The 17,588-nt window shown below is 39.7% G+C and overlaps 2 long non-coding RNA genes across 2 annotated transcripts; one reads left to right on the forward strand and one right to left on the reverse strand.

Moving 5' to 3' along the window:
• Positions 1-2,152: 2,152 nt before the first annotated feature.
• Positions 2,153-5,855, forward strand: LOC143112758 (uncharacterized). Its single transcript, XR_012984789.1, has 3 exons — positions 2,153-2,210; positions 4,940-5,007; positions 5,685-5,855. It is a non-coding gene; the product is annotated as an uncharacterized LOC143112758 (long non-coding RNA).
• LOC143112759 (uncharacterized) lies at positions 4,927-14,701 on the reverse strand. The gene is made up of 3 exons (XR_012984790.1): positions 14,661-14,701; positions 14,335-14,396; positions 4,927-5,027 (listed from the first exon to the last, which is right to left on the reverse strand). It is a non-coding gene; the product is annotated as an uncharacterized LOC143112759 (long non-coding RNA).
• Positions 14,702-17,588: the final 2,887 nt, after the last annotated feature.

The following is a 17,588-nucleotide window of genomic DNA, read 5'->3' on the forward strand; positions in this document are numbered from 1 at the left end:
TTGTTTATGAGAATCAACATAGGAACAATGCTTTACAAATGATGAACAAAGCATTTTGTAATAGTTTGCAACTGGTTTATAATAAGAAAATGATTTCATTATAAGTGGTTGTTTCATTACTTATTAAGTATAAATCATGTACTTACAAACATATTTTTGGATAGGCTTATTTACTATGAACAAACCATTTATAATTGTGTGAACAAATGCTTTACTGATGATAAATTATGTATGAACAAGAAACTACTAATGATGAACAAACCATTAACTAATAAGTAACAAAGGCTTAATAAATGATGAATTGTGTGTAGTTATTATAAAGTGTTACCGAATGTTATTTTGTTAAGAGTTATTTTTTGTCATGTAACCCCTTGTAAGTCAATACTGTGAAAGTAAATAACTAAATGTAAGACTTGTCATTGCCTACGAGCTCAGGTGAGAGCAGAGCGTGTGTATATTTTTAAAACACACATCTGTTTCAGCCAAACAGATGTGTGGATGTGTTTTGGTGGAATGCTGCTGTTGCATAGATGGTTGCGCATGCGAACAGATTCCTTCTGCTGACATGTTCACTCATCATAACAGCGTGCCATGGTTAAAGCTCTCTTAAAGGGAATGGGGAAAACACTCTCATGTTATGTTCAAAACACAGCCATGATTCATTAAGAAACATGAGTTTTGAATCATGTGCTTGGCATGTGATCATTTATTCTACAGTCAAACTAGCAAAAGTGGACCTGGATATACCCTCAATGCACTTGCGCCATACGTTTCAGACCTACTGTTGCAACACAGTCTCACTCCCTACTCGTCAAAGGTCTGACGCATGGTCAAGGTTCCTTGGCGTCAAATTCCAACGAGAAAGGTGTACCCTTTGCGTCGTTTTTCGACGTGGGGGTCCGTCAGATAGACATTCATGTTAATCCCTCACCGTCAGATATAGACGAAAGGAAATCAAATGTCCATCAAAGGTGATGCCGTCACGCAACCCAGTCTGAAAATCTAACAGGCTTACAAAATAGCATGGCGAAAAAATGTCTGTTACATTCTTTTGAAGCTGCAGCAACGTGATATCTCGTAGCTCGCTAGACCCTCATTCTGCCTGAGAAGGACCAAACCAGCAAGGTAACTACCATTTTATTCGTTTCTGAGCTAGGGGTAGGCCTACTTCTTTTGTAAACAACTTGTTTTACATATTTATGTTTGTTTATACAGAATGTAATCGATATGTGCTTTCACAACTGATCAACAAATGGACCATTTTCTTGTGTTTGCACTAGCTTCGATACTAGACAGCAGTAGCGAGATATGTAAACATCCGGTAACGGCGAAGCTGGTTACGGTCATGTGACACACGCAACCACAAGAAAGCGGAAACGCGGCATAGAGCGAGCCATGTGGAGAAAGTTAAGCGACGTACATTTTGTAAACAATAATGCTGTTTTTTGTTGTTGTTTTCGAACAAAATATAAGCCTAGTTATCCTGAACAACACTCCTTCATGGTGTACAAAGCCTACAATCGTGCGATTTTAGTGCAATTTTTCAGTGCAGTTCAAAGTCTTGTAAGTGTAAAAGATATGGTCAAATTATAGGCCTACATGAATTAGCTAAATAAATAATTATTCGACACGTTATGCTTAAATTGCCTTGTTTTAAGCAGGTCAATCTCACAATAAGTTATTTATCCTTGGGTCTGGGTAACTCATGGGACAAAACATGTTGTTATTATAGGTTATTACCGTTTTATCCTGAAAAAAAGCCAACATTTCTGTGTCCAAAGTATTGCATTTCTGCAGTGTAGGCTACTATGTAGTGCAGCTTTTAATGTGCTTGTATTTTCCTGCATATGAACTACAAATATTCCTCCAAAACCAGTGTTGACATTTGACATTTGAAGTAGGCCTATAGGAGTTATTTTTTAGTATTGTAGTATTTGAATATTTACCCACAACAGTTTATGTAGGCCTATGTATTCTTAAGGCCATTTTTGCATAGGCTCTTCCTTTTTCATGCTAAAGATAATGTTATTGTAACCATTGGCCATTTCATGTTTCAAACCTTTGAAATAATTTTACTGATGTTTACTGTTACACCTTAATGTTGCTTCAGTGCTTCATCAATGCCAAGACACAATCTGTGAAGCCTGGCCCTGAAGAAGAGGAGGCATGGCCTGTCCCAATGCATGCAGGGCAAAACAAACATACATTTTGTGAGTATTGCTAATATTAAATGACATCCAGGTATACAATACACAACTATGTATAGGCTTTTTGCACGAGTGGTTTTTGGTGGGCTCGTTTGTTTCCGATGGAGCCAGGTGTGTTTGAACCTGTCGCTATTGTTAATGTAATTAGTGTCTACACGGACTAGGTTGGTTGTTGCACATAGTGAATCAGCACTTTACAATAAAGAAGGATTTATGCATGTGTTAAATTTGTTATTATTGGCCAAACAAGTAATTCAGTGTCGGAGTAAACATATAAGGAGCAGAATATAACAGAGGATGTCGTTACAACACAGCTAACACTCCACCGGAGATAGACGAGCCCACCGAGGAGCCTTTTGTGCGACTAGTCAATTAGTCTATGTAAATAAAATGATGGGGCAAATAAAGCAGAATGGTGGTTGCTAGGTTGGCATTTAGGTAGTGGTTGCAAGGTTGTTGCTAGGGCAATTGAGATGGTTCCTAGGTTGTTGCTATGGTAGAAATGGTGGTTGCTATGCTAAACATAGTGGTTGCTATGTTGGTTGCTAGGGTATTACCCTGTTGGTTTCTGTGGTGGTTCCTAGGTTGACATTATGGTGGTGGTTGTTAGGTCAGTGGTAGGGTAATTGAGATGGTTCCTAGGTTGTTGCTATGGTAGATATGTTGGTTGCTATATTAAATAAAGTGGTTGCTATGCTGGTTGCTAGGGTGATCATGTTGGTGGCTACGGTGGTTGCTAGGTTGACATTATGGTGGTGGTTGTTAGGTCAGTGGTAGGGTAATTGGGATGGTTCCTAGGTTGTTGCTATGGTAGATATGTTGGTTGCTATAATAAACAAAGTGGTTGCTATGCTGGTTGCTAGGGTAATCTTGTTGGTTGCTATGCTAGTTGCTAGGGTAATCTTGTTGGTTGCTATGGTGGTTGCTAGGTTGAAATTGTAGTGGTGGTTGCTAGGTTATTGATGGGGTAATTGAGATGGTTGCTAGGGTGCTGCTAGGGTAGATATGGTGGTTGCAATGTGGTAGGGTAATAGAGATGGTTCCTAGGTTTTTGCCATGGTAGAAATGGTGGTTGCTATATTAAACAAAGTGGTTGCTATGCTGGTTGCTAGGGTAATCTTGTTGGTTGCTATGCTGGTTGCTAGGGTAATCTTGTTTGTTGCTATGGTGGTTCATATGGTAATTGAGATGGTTGCTAGGGTGCTGCTAGGGTAGATATGGTGGTTGCAATGTGGTAGGGTAATAGAAATTGTTCCTAGGTTGTTGCCATGGTAGAAATGGTGGTTGCTTTATTAAACAAAGCAGTTGTTATGCTGGTTGCTAGGGTAATCATGTTGGTTGCTATGGTGGTTGCTAGGTTGACATTATGGTGGTGGTTGTTAGGTCAATGGTAGGGTAATTGAGATGGTTCCTAGGTTGTTGCTATGGTAGATATGTTGGCTGCTATACTAAACATAGCGGTTGCTATGCTGGTTGCTAGGGTAATCATGTTGGTTGCTATGGTGGTTGCTAGGTTGACATTATGGTGGTGGTTGTTAGGTCAATGGTAGGGTAAGTGAGATGGTTCCTGGGTTGTTGCTATGGTAGATATGTTGGCTGCTATACTAAACATAGCGGTTGCTATGCTGGTTGCTAGGGTAATCATGTTGGTTGCTATGCTGGTTACTATGGTAATCTTGTTGGTTGCTATGGTGGTTTCTAGAGAAAAAGAATATTAGAATATTAACAAACCCCCTCTTTTGATTGGTAGTGATAAGACTACAACTACATTTGCAAGAGAAAGTGTAGCTCATTTCATCACTTTAAAATCTTAAAGTGTGTGCATTCTGTATATGATTGGTCTTTAGCACTGGTTGCTCCCATTGGCTGGCAATCCGGAAACTATTGCTGTCCCTTACACTTGTTTACACAGGGTATGTAAAGATGGCGGAGAATACAGGTAACAGTCGGGCATTTGCTACAATTTATATTAATTTAATACTTTTGTTTAACTCTGAAACCCCAGAAGATGAGAGACTGAATCTCCTGAAGAGGCGTTTATGAATCGTATGCACCAACACTATCGCTGGCATCGCCAAACAAAACATTGGCAACTAAAGTTAGCGACTACACAGGCTAATAATTATAATAAGGACTAACGTTAGTAGGCTACTGCACGATATACTGTTGTTATACAAATACAAGGATTTAATTATTATGAGATGAGCATGAACCTTGAGAATTTTGATTCTCAGATGGCCTACGAAAATGGGTTATTTTTCTCAATTGCTTAATAGGCGATTTATTTGTTTTATAGATTTGTTTATTTATTTATAGCCTACTATCCTGCATGGGAACCATTAGCATAACAATGCACTTAAAACCTGCTAAATAGATTTTAACTGGTAATTAGGTGTTTTAATCAGTGAGTTTAGATTGTACAACACAATGAACAATGCCAGGGACACCTATTGGGTTGTAGCCATAACATCTACTTTGAATATTAAACTCCAAAACCTTAAATAATGATAATTGACAATCTTCCATTGACATAATTGGGAAGCATTTTTTCTTTACTCTAATGTCAGATGAGGTCAGTGCAATTGTATTATAAGGTGAATAACGTTTGCAGGTTGTTCAGGCCTTGCTGTGATATGGACCACCCTGGCCATTGTGGACTCCACTATTAGGGACAGGTAATTCAACCACCTAAAGCATATACTTTCTAAAAGTCTTGCCTTTACATCCTACAGAAGTTCGAGAGGGTCCCATGTGTGCAGTGCTGCCCTTCTGCTTTGTGATGGCCGTGAACTTCAATAAGGTGGGACACCTAGTGACAGGCTTTCAGAAAATGTACAGTTCGGTGAATATGCCTTTCCTTCGTTTTGTAGCTTGAAACGTGTCATATATATCCTTCATTCACCAGTATATGTGCACAAAAGTTTGCAGGAACAGTGGAATACAGATTATTATAGCTTAAATCATATCTATGCACTACATGATGATCTATCCTTATATTTCACCCTAAAAACTACCAGTGCTCAAAATTATCCGTCACTCAGAACAGTGATCTCATCCTGGCATATGATATTGTCAAGACCACAGAAGGGTGGAATATAACTTATTATATCTTAAATCACATTTACACACTACAATAATTCCAAAAATATATCATTTAGGGTTCTTAAGATGATCTATCCTTATATTTTCACATTAGATTTATACATACAAAATAGAACCATGTACAGATTTTTGGCCGCCAAAGTTTGCAGAAAGGTGGGATATGTCCTAATGTATGTTAATTCACATCTACTAGTGAAAAGCTTTCAGAAAATATATGGTTTGGTTAGGTGAAATTGCTTTGCCTTTGAGTTGGAGCTTAAAACGTATCATATGTGCCTTTCGTTTGCCAATATACAAAATAGAACCATGTATAAATTTGTGCTAATGTTTTCTAGACTTATTTTAAATTTGTCCCCTCTACTTATGTTTTCACAGATCCTTGCTCCTGATATCCTGATGTTTGGGTTGCATTACATTATATGACTCCAACAGAACACCTACAGAAATAAGTGTTCCAGTACTAATTTCTGCTCATCTGTGGTTCTCCTGACTCTGGCATGTTTGGAGAGCAAGGATTCCAATGAATGACTGCTCATCAGTTGCACCATTAACTCGTCCATCGTGATGGTTGACAGGCATCACGATGGAAAGCAACCATCGTGATGCCACGCCCCCACATGCCAGTCACTAATTCCTGCTGTAACAGGCTAAAACATTAAAAAACAACTTTCCCTGAAAATGAAATTGAGCCTACTTTAAAGGCTGTCAACCAAACAGTTATCACGTATTAGTCTACCATCTTGTAAAATAAAAGACTTATTAGTCTACCCTCTTATTCAAATAATTCCTGACTGTGACGTGAATGTGTAGCCTAATTGTCTTTTTGTAGCCTACATGTCTCGCAGGCCTATAGCCTACATTGGATGTAATAGGTAGCCTAATGTTTTAGCAGAAAATATAGATTTATTATTGTTAGGCTACGACTAGGACATTCTAGCGCTCAAATATTTTTGCAAGGCTACAGCGAGCGCCAAATGCGTCCTTCTCTGTGTTAAAATAAACCATTTCTTTCTTATAGGATCAGAAGGTAGCCTATTCGTCTTTCACTGTATGGCTTGTATTTCATGCATTTAGCAAAAGTCCCAGACAGCAGCGGAGTGGTAATCGGAATTCGTTATTTGTAAAAGTGTTTTTACTTTGCCCTATATATAGCCTGGACTGCGCGATCGCAGCCCTTTACTTTCACTTCCCGCCGCCCTCATAGTCAGCATAGACGGTAGCCTGATAACGTGGGATGCTGCATAGTACTAAGATTTTAAACGAGTGACCACGATAGTAGTCTTAAGTAGCTTTTTTTCTGGGCCCAGCGAAGGCTGGCAATGTGTAATATTCCGCTGGTTGGTGCACACGCAAGTGTTCAGATTGATTGTCTATCGTCTTTCACAACAATTTTCTTGGAGCAGATCTTCCACACAACTTCGGTAGCCTGGTCAGTATGTCTCTCTTAGCTGTCCACTTTCATCAGGCCGTATAGCCTATATAATATATTTTTTATTTTTTTATAACATTATAAATGTATTTCTGTACAGACATAGGCTATAGGCTAATTAATTAGTGTTTACCACACTAACCCCCCACACGATATCATCGTCCATCACGATGTTTTACTGTACACATCGTCAAATGCCAATTTAGGTGACATCGCCCAACCCTACCATTAACACAATCATCCTTCAATCCCCCAAGATCCCCTCTCTCTACATCAAAGGAGCTGATAATGTGGTGTCCTTCCACAAGCAACAAGACAGCCAGCATGTAAACAAGGCCCGCCTTGTTTGTCCACTTCCTGAGGAGGCTGAATCATGCTGGCCTTGACACCTTAGTTCTTGCTTCCATGTACAGCTGTGTTGTGGAGCACATCCTCACTTCCTGTGGTGTACTGCATCAGGTGGTTACAACAGTACAGAGTATTGGCAGCAATCTACCCATTGTCAATGACCTTTACATCAGTAGATACATATAAGACTTTCTACAGGTATTTTGCATCATGAAGAATTCCACCCTACTTGCTAATGGACTGAATCCCCCCTCCCTGTATGGAGTATCAGGACTAGAACCACCTGGCTGAGGAACAGTGAGGCTAATAAACTCACCACACATAAAGATAACTGTCTCACACTAACTACTGCTCTTAGCATGATATAATACCACACCAAGTAATTGGTGCTATTTTACTATAGGCTTCAGCAATACTGCTATTTTTGCACTTAGATTATAATTTCCATAATCACATTAAAAACTGATTACCATTGTTTTGCATTTTAGAGTGATTTTAACCAGTTATACTGCATGTGAGTGATGGAGCAAAATGCATTTCATTGTATTGTAGGCCTACTAAATACATGACAATAAACCAAACTTGAACTTGAATCTAGGCTTTGTAAATATGGGATCAGAGTGAAATTACCTCACACACCCTGGAAGCTACAGTAACACACAATCAGATCAGATTCAGATCAGGTCTCAAATACAGCAAACCAGTTTATTCCCCTAAATCAATTTGTGCCGCATGTTGTTATTAGTTGAAAATTACTGGTGTAACCTTATCGGACCTGTCTGACCTTTGCCATTCATGGACATGTACATAATGAGTTGGCATTTCTAACTATAAGGCAAGGATCACATCAGCCAGCGCAAACGTAACGCAACGCTCAGACCATAATAAGTTTTATCTCGTTCCTAAGCAACACAAACGGTTTGTCAATTTAATACACTCAAGTTGCGCTTGCCACCTCTGCCAATCTTTGGCTCCGCCTCCTGGCAACACAGAAACAGCTAGAGGTCTCAAATTTGACAAACTATTTTGTTTTTACCCCCTTATCAATATATGTGCCACATGTTGGTATTAGTTGATAATAACTGGTGTAACCTTTTCAGGGCCTGTTTAAAGGAACCGTATGTAAGAAATGTATTTAAATTAATCATAAAATGGCCCTGATATGTCACTAGACATTAAGAAATCATGTTAATTTCAAATACATATATCACTGACAACAGTAGTCTGGCCAGGATATTGTCATTTAAAAAGTGGAGTTGCAGCCCTCAACTGATGTTGATGTTGTGTTTTGTCATGTCATGTTGTGTTTTGGCCTGATGCACCACCCTCCACCTATCTACTAATCACTAAGTAAGTAGTGTTTCGGCATCCGGGTTGGCAACCTCGAGTCAGGGGGGAGGGGGAGGGGGAGGGGATACACCGCTCTACAGTAATTTGAAAGTGATTGCAGTACCAGTTTTGGCCATAATCTTACATATGGTTCCTTTAACCTATGCAAATCATGGACATCTAATCCTAGGGTTAGCATTTGTGACTTAGATACCCCCTAGACTGATTAGAGGATTAGAGGATTAGAGGTCAGAGGATTTCCGGTTCCGGTCCGGTCGGCGTGCTCCGTATGTAACTACCTAAACTTCCAAACTTATCTATCTTAAAATCTCCTTGTTACTATCTACTTTCTACGGATTTACTGGCTACCGATTATATCTCGTGAACAAACTGTTCCATAAACTGTTGTTGCTCGAGGCTTTGGATTATCGGACTCTATAACCTTGATCGCCAAACTTTTCTGTCAAACGTTAACGTGAAACGATTAAGCCAGCATCAAGGGCTGCAAATAATACCGGGCCAAGGAAACGCTATCTGGAAGAAGAAAGCATCAAATTCCTTCTAACGTCTCTCAAAACTAGTGACTCAATATAAAAGTGAGTAATCTCAGATTACTCACCCGCTACCTGTGTTCGAGTTATCAAGGAACTGCACGATATCGCTGTTGCTAGCCAACTAGCAAACAAACGTTTAAAAGAAAGTTGACACCGACGAGCCCTCGCCGCGACACGATGCCTCCCCTCAGCTGTGCACCAGGCTGCGACTCCTGCGTCCTTCTCAGCGAAAAGATAGTGGAACTCGAAGCCAGAATAGCGACCCTCCATCAGATTGAGAAGGATGAACAGTTCCTCGACACCATTCTCTCCGTAAGTAACGTTACCTCTCTTACACACACTAATGCCAGATGCCCTGATTTCACTCTGTCCTCCAATACTTTAACCATGCCATGCACTAATGCAACTTCTGTCCCTGTTGCCTCTCCCCGGCCTCTGCTGAGAACCAAGCCTGCTCTGCTGGCCAGCTCCACTCCACATCAGCCTGAGCCATGGCGTAGAAGCAAGCATCACAAGCACGGCAGACGGTCCGGACGGCACTCAGGCCCAGCCCAACCTATACGACTGGAAAACCGCTACGCCATTCTGACCGAGGATGAGGAGCCCCTCCTGCCCCGAGACAACCATCCTGGTCCCTCCTCAAAGTCGGCGCCCCCCCGACCCCCACCTCCCCGGACCTCATCAACCTCCACCCTGGTCATCGCCAGTTCCATGGTTAGAGACCTCTGCATTCCCCCATCATGTAGCGGTCCCTCCAAGGTCTACTGCTTCCCTGGTGCCAAGGTCCTTGACATCCAGCAGAAACTCCCAAGCATCCTGGCCTGCCACACCAAGGTCAACAACATCATCGTACACGTGGGCACAAACGACATCAGAGATAAGCAGTCAGTAGCACTGCAGGAAAACTACAAAACTCTCATCACCACCCTGATGGGCACAGAAAAACGCTTTGTCATCTCTGGGCCTCTCCCTACCTACAGAAAAGGTGCTGAGAGATGGTCCAGACTGTTCGATCTCCACACCTGGCTCAAACGCTACTGCGCTTCCCTAAGCATCCCCTATGTCAACAACTGGGGCTTGTTCTGGGAGAGGCCCAGTATGCTGAAGCGTGATGGTCTCCACCCAAACCAACATGGAGCCAGGCTACTCTCTGACAACATAGCGTCCACACTGAGGCATTGACATTCTGTAGAAAATATTACAGATTCACGCCCCCCAGGTATTGATTCGAATGGCATTATACATGTGGATGGGTCTGAGAATGTTTTCTGCAGGGTAACATACAATACTACTACCATAGATCAAGCTGCTTCATGCAATAGCATGACTTATGCTTATAGTTCTATTCCAACGTTGATTTCTACCAAACGTATAGTAAAAAGAAAAGACAAATTTAAAACTAGAAACCTAACAAATATTCTTTCCATACCTCAGCATATTCCTCAAAAGCCAGAGGCATTTTCAGCTAACATGGGTTTACTGAATATAGGTGCACTTACTACCAAAACCTTTGCAATCAATGATTTTATTAGTGAAAAACAATTGGATTTTCTGTTTCTTGTTGAAACCTGGCTGACTTAAGACAGCGAAGCTGTTCTTGTTGAAACTTGTCCCCCAAATTATAATTTCTTCCACTCAATTAGACAAGGCAAACGAGGTGGTGGAATTGCCTCCATTCTCTCAAACAAATATAGTTGCACTAGAGTCAACTTTGGTGAATTCGCTTCCTTTGAGTACATTGCCCTCACTCTGAAGGCTGACCCAGCTGTACTTCTATTAACCTTATACCGCCCTCCTAAACTATGGGCTGGCTTTCTCGACCAGTTTTCTGAACTTATGTCGCTCATCATCACTAGCTATGATCGGATAATTGTAAATGGCGACTTTAATATTCATGTCAATAAGACAACTGATGCTAAAGCCAGTAAGTTCCTTAATGTGTTGGACAGTTTAGAGCTAAAGCAGCATGTTACAGGACCCACCCACAACCTTGGCAACACCCTCGATCTAGTCATTTCTAGAGGGATAGAAGTCACAGACTTATCAGTAAATGATATAAATATGTCTGATCATTATTGTGTATCTTTTAATATAGTACTACATACTCCAAAAATTCATCCCGAAATTGCAATCAAATCGCGACTCTTGGACATTAGAGCAGAACAGCAGTTCATAGCTCTTATAGACTCCATAAATTTAGATATTTTACATCATCCCATTGATCAAATGGTAGAGGCTCTCAATCATGAATTAGGCGCTATGCTTGAGTGGCACCCTTAAAGACTAAAAAAAGGCCCTGTAGCAAACTGACACCTTGGATGAACGAAAATATCCATGATCTAAAAAGATCATGTAGAAAAGCTGAGAGAACATGGAGAAAAACTAAGTTACAGGTTCACCGTGCCATTCTAAAAGAAAAAATAGCAAATTATAATAGAGCTATTCGGAATGAGAGAAGGAACCACTTCTCTAAGGTAATTGCTGAAAACAGTGGAAACTCTAGGGTGTTGTTCTCTACCATTGATAGGCTATTGCATCAAACACCTTTTGATACACTCAGTCAGGCATCCTCTCTAAGATGCGAAGAATTTGCAGACTTCTTCGAAAACAAAGTAATTTCTATAAGGGAGGCTATTGGTAATACAAGTAATATGTTTGATAGTACACCCAAAAACAGCCCCCCAAAATTAAGGTCCTTTAGCACTATTACTCAATCTGAGCTTGGTAAAATTATAACTCAAACCGGCTCCTCAACATGTGTTTTAGATCCAATCCCTACTAGATTCCTCAAAAAACTATATGATAGCTTAGCTCCCTTTATTCTCAAGGTAATAAATACCTCATTAGAAACAGGTATATTTCCAACTGCTTTTAAAACCGCTGTTGTGAAACCTTTACTTAAAAAGTCAAATCTTGACCATACCAATCTGAGCAACTACAGGCCTATATCAAATCTACCGTTCCTGAGCAAAGTACTTGAAAAAGTTGTTTGTAATCAGTTAAATACCTTCCTCAACGAAAACAGTATCCTTGAAAAATTCCAATCAGGTTTTAGATCAAATCACAGCACAGAAACGGCTCTAGTAAAAATAGTCAATGATCTCAGACTGGCTACTGACTCAAACAAAGTCTCAATCCTTATTCTTCTGGATTTGAGTGCGGCATTTGACACCATTGATCATAGCATCCTAATTCACCGCCTTGCGAAGTGGGTGGGTCTCTCTGATAATGCTCTAAACTGGTTTCAAACCTACATTACTGGCAGAGATTTTTATATCAGTCTAGGAGATCATGTATCTGAAAAACATGACTTGCCTTTTGGTGTGGCCCAGGGGAGCTGCCTTGGTCCCCTGCTATTTTCCCTATATATGCTTCCATTGGGAAATGTCATAAGTCAGCATAATGTAAACTTCCATAGCTACGCAGATGATACCCAATTGTATATTTCTGTGGAGCCAACTAACCCAGATGGCCTTTGCTCCCTCACTGCATGCCTAACCTCCATTAATCAGTGGATGAGCAAAAATTTTCTGAAACTAAATGATGACAAAACAGAGGTACTTTTGGTGGGACCAAAACTAAAGCGAGATATTGTTCTTAGTAATCTGGGGAACTTGGCACACCAGGTCAAACCAAAAGTAACAAGCCTCGGTGTCATCTTAGATGCAGAGTTAAGTTTTAAGCCCCATATCAGTAAAGTTACTCAAACAGCCTATTTCCACTTGAGAAACATTGCCAAAGTGCGGCCCTTTTTAACTCAACAAGATGCAGAAAAACTAATTCACGCCTTTATCACTAGCAGGTTAGACTACTGCAATGCACTTTTCACTGGTCTTCCCAAAAAACATCTAAAGAAATTGGCACTCATACAGAACTCTGCGGCTAGACTTTTAACTAAGACTAAGAAGAGAGAACACATCACCCCTGTGTTGGCTGAACTGCACTGGCTCCCTATTTCCTATAGAATTGATTTTAAGGTTATGTTAATTACTTACAAAGCTCTGAATGGCACAGCACCTTCATATATCTCTGAGCTTTTAATATCTTATCAACCACAAAGGAAACTTAGATCATCCAATTCTAATCTTTTAATCGTACCCAAAGTGCTCCACAAACAAAGTGGAGAAGCTGCTTTTATCCATTATGCCCCCAAACTATGGAACACCCTGCCTCTGTACATCAAGCAGGCGAGTTCAGTAAATATTTTTAAAAAAGATCTGAAAACATACCTGTACAGGAAAGCTTTTAGTTAACTCGTCTTATCCTGTAGACTACTTTTTCAGATTATTCTACATCTGCTGCTATTGGAGGGCGCAGCCAGCCAGAAGCAGATGGGCTCCCCCTATTAAGTCAGGTTCTGCTCAAGGTTTCTTCCTGGAATATGGGAGTTTTTCCTTGCCACAGTTGCCATATGGCGTGCTTGTGGGGGGTAAGAGGGTTAAGGCTGCCAGTCTTATGACATGTCATTTTCTATATTTTTGATATGTTGCTGAGTGGATCATAAACGGCCCCAGCAATGAAGAAATGTGATTGATAATGACTGACTGACTATTATTTTGTTACATGCTTCAAATGTAAAGCACTTTGAGCTGCATTCTGTGTATGAAAGGTGCTATACAAATAAAGCTTATTATTATTATTATTATTATAAATCTGGAATGTGACATCCGTATATGACACAAAATATGAGTGTGTAGTAAAATCACACATCACATATTCACACACTCTATAGCGCCCCCTAGAAATCCAATATTTCCTATATTTGGCTCCGCCTCCTGGCAACACAGAAGCCAGTAGATATCTCAAATTTGAAAAACTAGTTTGTTATTATCCCCTGTATCAAAATATGTGCCACATGCTGGCACTATCTTGAATTAACTGGTGTAATCCTATCAAGGCCTGTCTGACCTATACAAATTATGACCATCTAAACCTAGGGTTAGCATTTCTAACTTGCATACCTCATAGACAGACTAAATTTGACATGAGACATCTATGTATGACATAAAATATATGAGCGAAGTAAAATCATGCCTCACATATTCACAGACTCTATAGCGCCCCCTAGAAATCTAGATTTTCCAATCTTTGGCTCCGCCTCCTGTCAACACACAAGCAGTCAGAGGTCTCAAATTTGACAAACAACTTTGTTATTATCCCCTGTATCAAAATATGTGCCACATGCTGGCACTATCTTGAATTAACTGGTGTAATCCTATCAAGGCCTGTCTGACCTATACAAATTATGACCATCTAAACCTAGGGTTAGCATTTCTAACTTGCATACCTCATAGACAGACTAAATTTGACATGAGACATCTATGTATGACATAAAATATATGAGCGAAGTAAAATCATGCCTCACATATTCACAGACTCTATAGCGCCCCCTAGAAATCTAGATTTTCCAATCTTTGGCTCCGCCTCCTGTCAACACACAAGCAGTCAGAGGTCTCAAATTTGACAAACAACTTTGTTATCATACCCTGTATCAAAATATCTGCCACATGCTGGCACTATCTTGAATTAACTGGTGTAATCCTATCAAGGCCTGTCTGACCTATACAAATTATGACCATCTAAACCTAGGGTTAGCATTTCTAACTTGCATACCTCATAGACAGACTAAATTTGGCATGTGACATCTATATATGACATAAAATATATGAGAGAAGTAAAATCATGCCTCACATATTCACAGACTCTATAGCGCCCCCTAGAAATCTAGATTTTCCAATCTTTGGCTCCGCCTCCTGTCAACACACAAGCAGTCAGAGGTCTCAAATTTGACAAACAACTTTGTTATCATACCCTGTATCAAAATATGTGCCACATGCCAACATTTCATGAAATAATGAGTGTGACACTTACCTAGGCCTGTCTGGCCAATATGGGTGTCTGAATTGTAGTTTCTGAGTATGTCCAGTGCATCAAACTTGCCAAGGCATGTAAGGTCAGTGAAATTAGGTTTATTTCAGTACAGCACACCTCTGTGTATCATAATCAATCAAAATATGGATGTTTTAATGGTTTGGGTATGATTTAAGAACTTTTGTTTATCAAAGTATGTGAAAAATATACTCTAAACGTCTGTTTCTAAAGATGTCTTAAAGATCAAAATTCCCACAGCATGTAAGGTCAGTGAAATTAGGTTTATTTCAGTACAGCACACCTCTGTGTATCATAATCAATCAAAATATGGATGTTTTAATGGTTTGGGTATGATTTAAGAACTTTTGTTTATCAAAGTATGTGAAAAATATGCTCCCTAAACGTCTGTTTCTAAAGATGTCTTGAAGATCAAAATTCCCACAGCATGTAAGGTCAGTGAAATTAGGTTTATTTCAGTACAGCACACCTCTGTGTATCATAATCAATCAAAATATGGATGTTTTAATGGTTTGGGTAGGATTAAAGAACTTTTGTTTATCAGCATATGTGAAAAACATGCACTCTAAATGTCAGTTCCTAAAGATGTCTTGAAGATCGATCAAAATTCCCACAGCATGTAAGGTCAGTGAAATTAGGTTTATTTCAGTACAGCACACCTCTGTGTATCATAATCAATCAAAATATGGATGTTGTAATGGTTTGGGTAGGATTAAAGAACTTTTGTTTATCAACGTATGTGAAAAATATGGTCTCTAAACACCCGTTTCTGGGTTTATTTCAGCACAACACATATCCAAATATGTATTTTTTAATGGTTTGTGTTTGCTTAAACCAAGGGAGTGTCCAATAAACATAAAACATACATCAAAGGTATATGCTAACACAGAGGGAGCAAATAACAAAAATAATAATAATAATAATAATAATACATAATTTTCATAGCGCTTTTCAAGACCGGTTGCAGTAGTCCAGTCTGGGGGAGAGGGGGGGTGAGGGCATGGATGAGAATGATGCATTGTTCAGCCGTGTGGTCACAGGAACAGTCCCGCCACCGGAATGATGTGCTTGACAAGCATCATGCGTATAGGAGACCAATTTTGTAGGCAAAACGATGTTGACACCCATCTATTCTCAGGAGCAGTTCATCTATAACTGGCAGGAACAGCTGCAGAAAAATCCCTTGGCTGTGCTTGGCTCCTTCCTGGCATGTCTGGTCTCACTATGTCTTTCTGCTTTGGTGATAAGCCTGACAACAGTTGACAACCTGGAAATTAGAAAGATATAAAACATTTAAATATTGATACCAAGAGACACTACAATCTCCTAACATGCAATATATATATGAAGACATATATAGCCCTATATCATATATCAGTGCATCCAGGGTACGCCTGATACATTTAAACAATATACAGCATACTTTATATTTTCTAAAAGCCTTTACTCTCTAGATATTATTTAACATGAATTGAGACATGTCCCACCTTCCTCCACAGTTGTGTCCAAATAGAGAAAAGGCCAGGAGCTTCTTTCCACAGGAGCAATCCAGCTCTCAGCAGTCAAGTATCTTTCTGCTTTGGGATGAGCCTATCAACAGTTAATTACCTGGAAATCAGAAAGAACTTTTGAAATGTTTAGAGTACCAAAAAAGAAAATACAATCTCAGTGTTTCTTTTGACATGTTCAAACATACTGGGGTGCATTTCCCAAAACCATAGTTGCTAACCTGTTGGTTGGCAATGGGAAATTGCAATTCCTAATTCATGTTAATGATTTGGTTGTGTTTGAATTGAATTAGCTGTGTAGGCCAGAATGTATAAGTTGGTTCATCAATATGGGTCTATGTACAATGTGTGGTGCACCAAAGTGAAAAGGTTGGACATGTCTTAATTCATATTAATTGACATCTACAGGCTATAGGCTTTAAGAAAATGTATTATACGGCTCTTCACATAATCTTCATATTAGGTGGTTGAATCAACTGTCTCTTACTGGTGGAGGCCAAAATGTATAACCTGTACAGTTGGTTCCTACAATATGGGCCTAGTATAGCAACCAATATATCTACGATAACTACTACAATGTCAACCTAGCAACCACCATATAAATGACTAAGTAAATGTTTTTCCAATTGTTCTCTTCTGTTTATGGTAGACCCAAATGGTCACACTTGGATATTGAACCCAGACCGCTGTAGCGGCAGACTGACTCTTAAATCACTAAACCACAAAAACAGAGAATGAGAGATAACATCTGTGTCATACAAAGTCTGACTGAGCAGACGTAGCTGTCCCTTAATAGTGTAGGCCAAAATGTTCATATTCATTGACATCTACAGGCTATGGGCTTTCAGAAAATATATGGTTTATGTGGTCAATTCAGCTGTCCCTTAATAGTGTAGGCCAAAATGTATCAACTGAACAATTTGTTTCTCAATCTACAATATGGGCCTATGTACGCCTTTTGATACACCAAAGTACGTAGGAAGGTGGGACATGTCTTAATTCATATTCATTGACATCTAAAGGCTATGGGCTTTCAGAAAATATATGGTTTATGTGGTCAATTCAGCTGTCCCTTAATAGTGTAGGCCAAAATGTATCAACTGAACAATTTGCTTCTCGATCTACAATATGGGCCTATGTACGCCTTATGATACACCAAAATAAGTAGGAAGGTGGAACATGTCTTAATTCATATTCATTGACATCTAAAGGCTATGGGCTT

This window comes from Alosa pseudoharengus, unplaced genomic scaffold (genome assembly GCF_046254945.1).
Source record: "Alosa pseudoharengus isolate Yale_2024_CS ecotype anadromous, Long Island Sound unplaced genomic scaffold, YU_APseudo_1.1 YU_APseudo_1.1_scf_8, whole genome shotgun sequence".
Taxonomy (NCBI): domain Eukaryota; kingdom Metazoa; phylum Chordata; class Actinopteri; order Clupeiformes; family Clupeidae; genus Alosa; species Alosa pseudoharengus.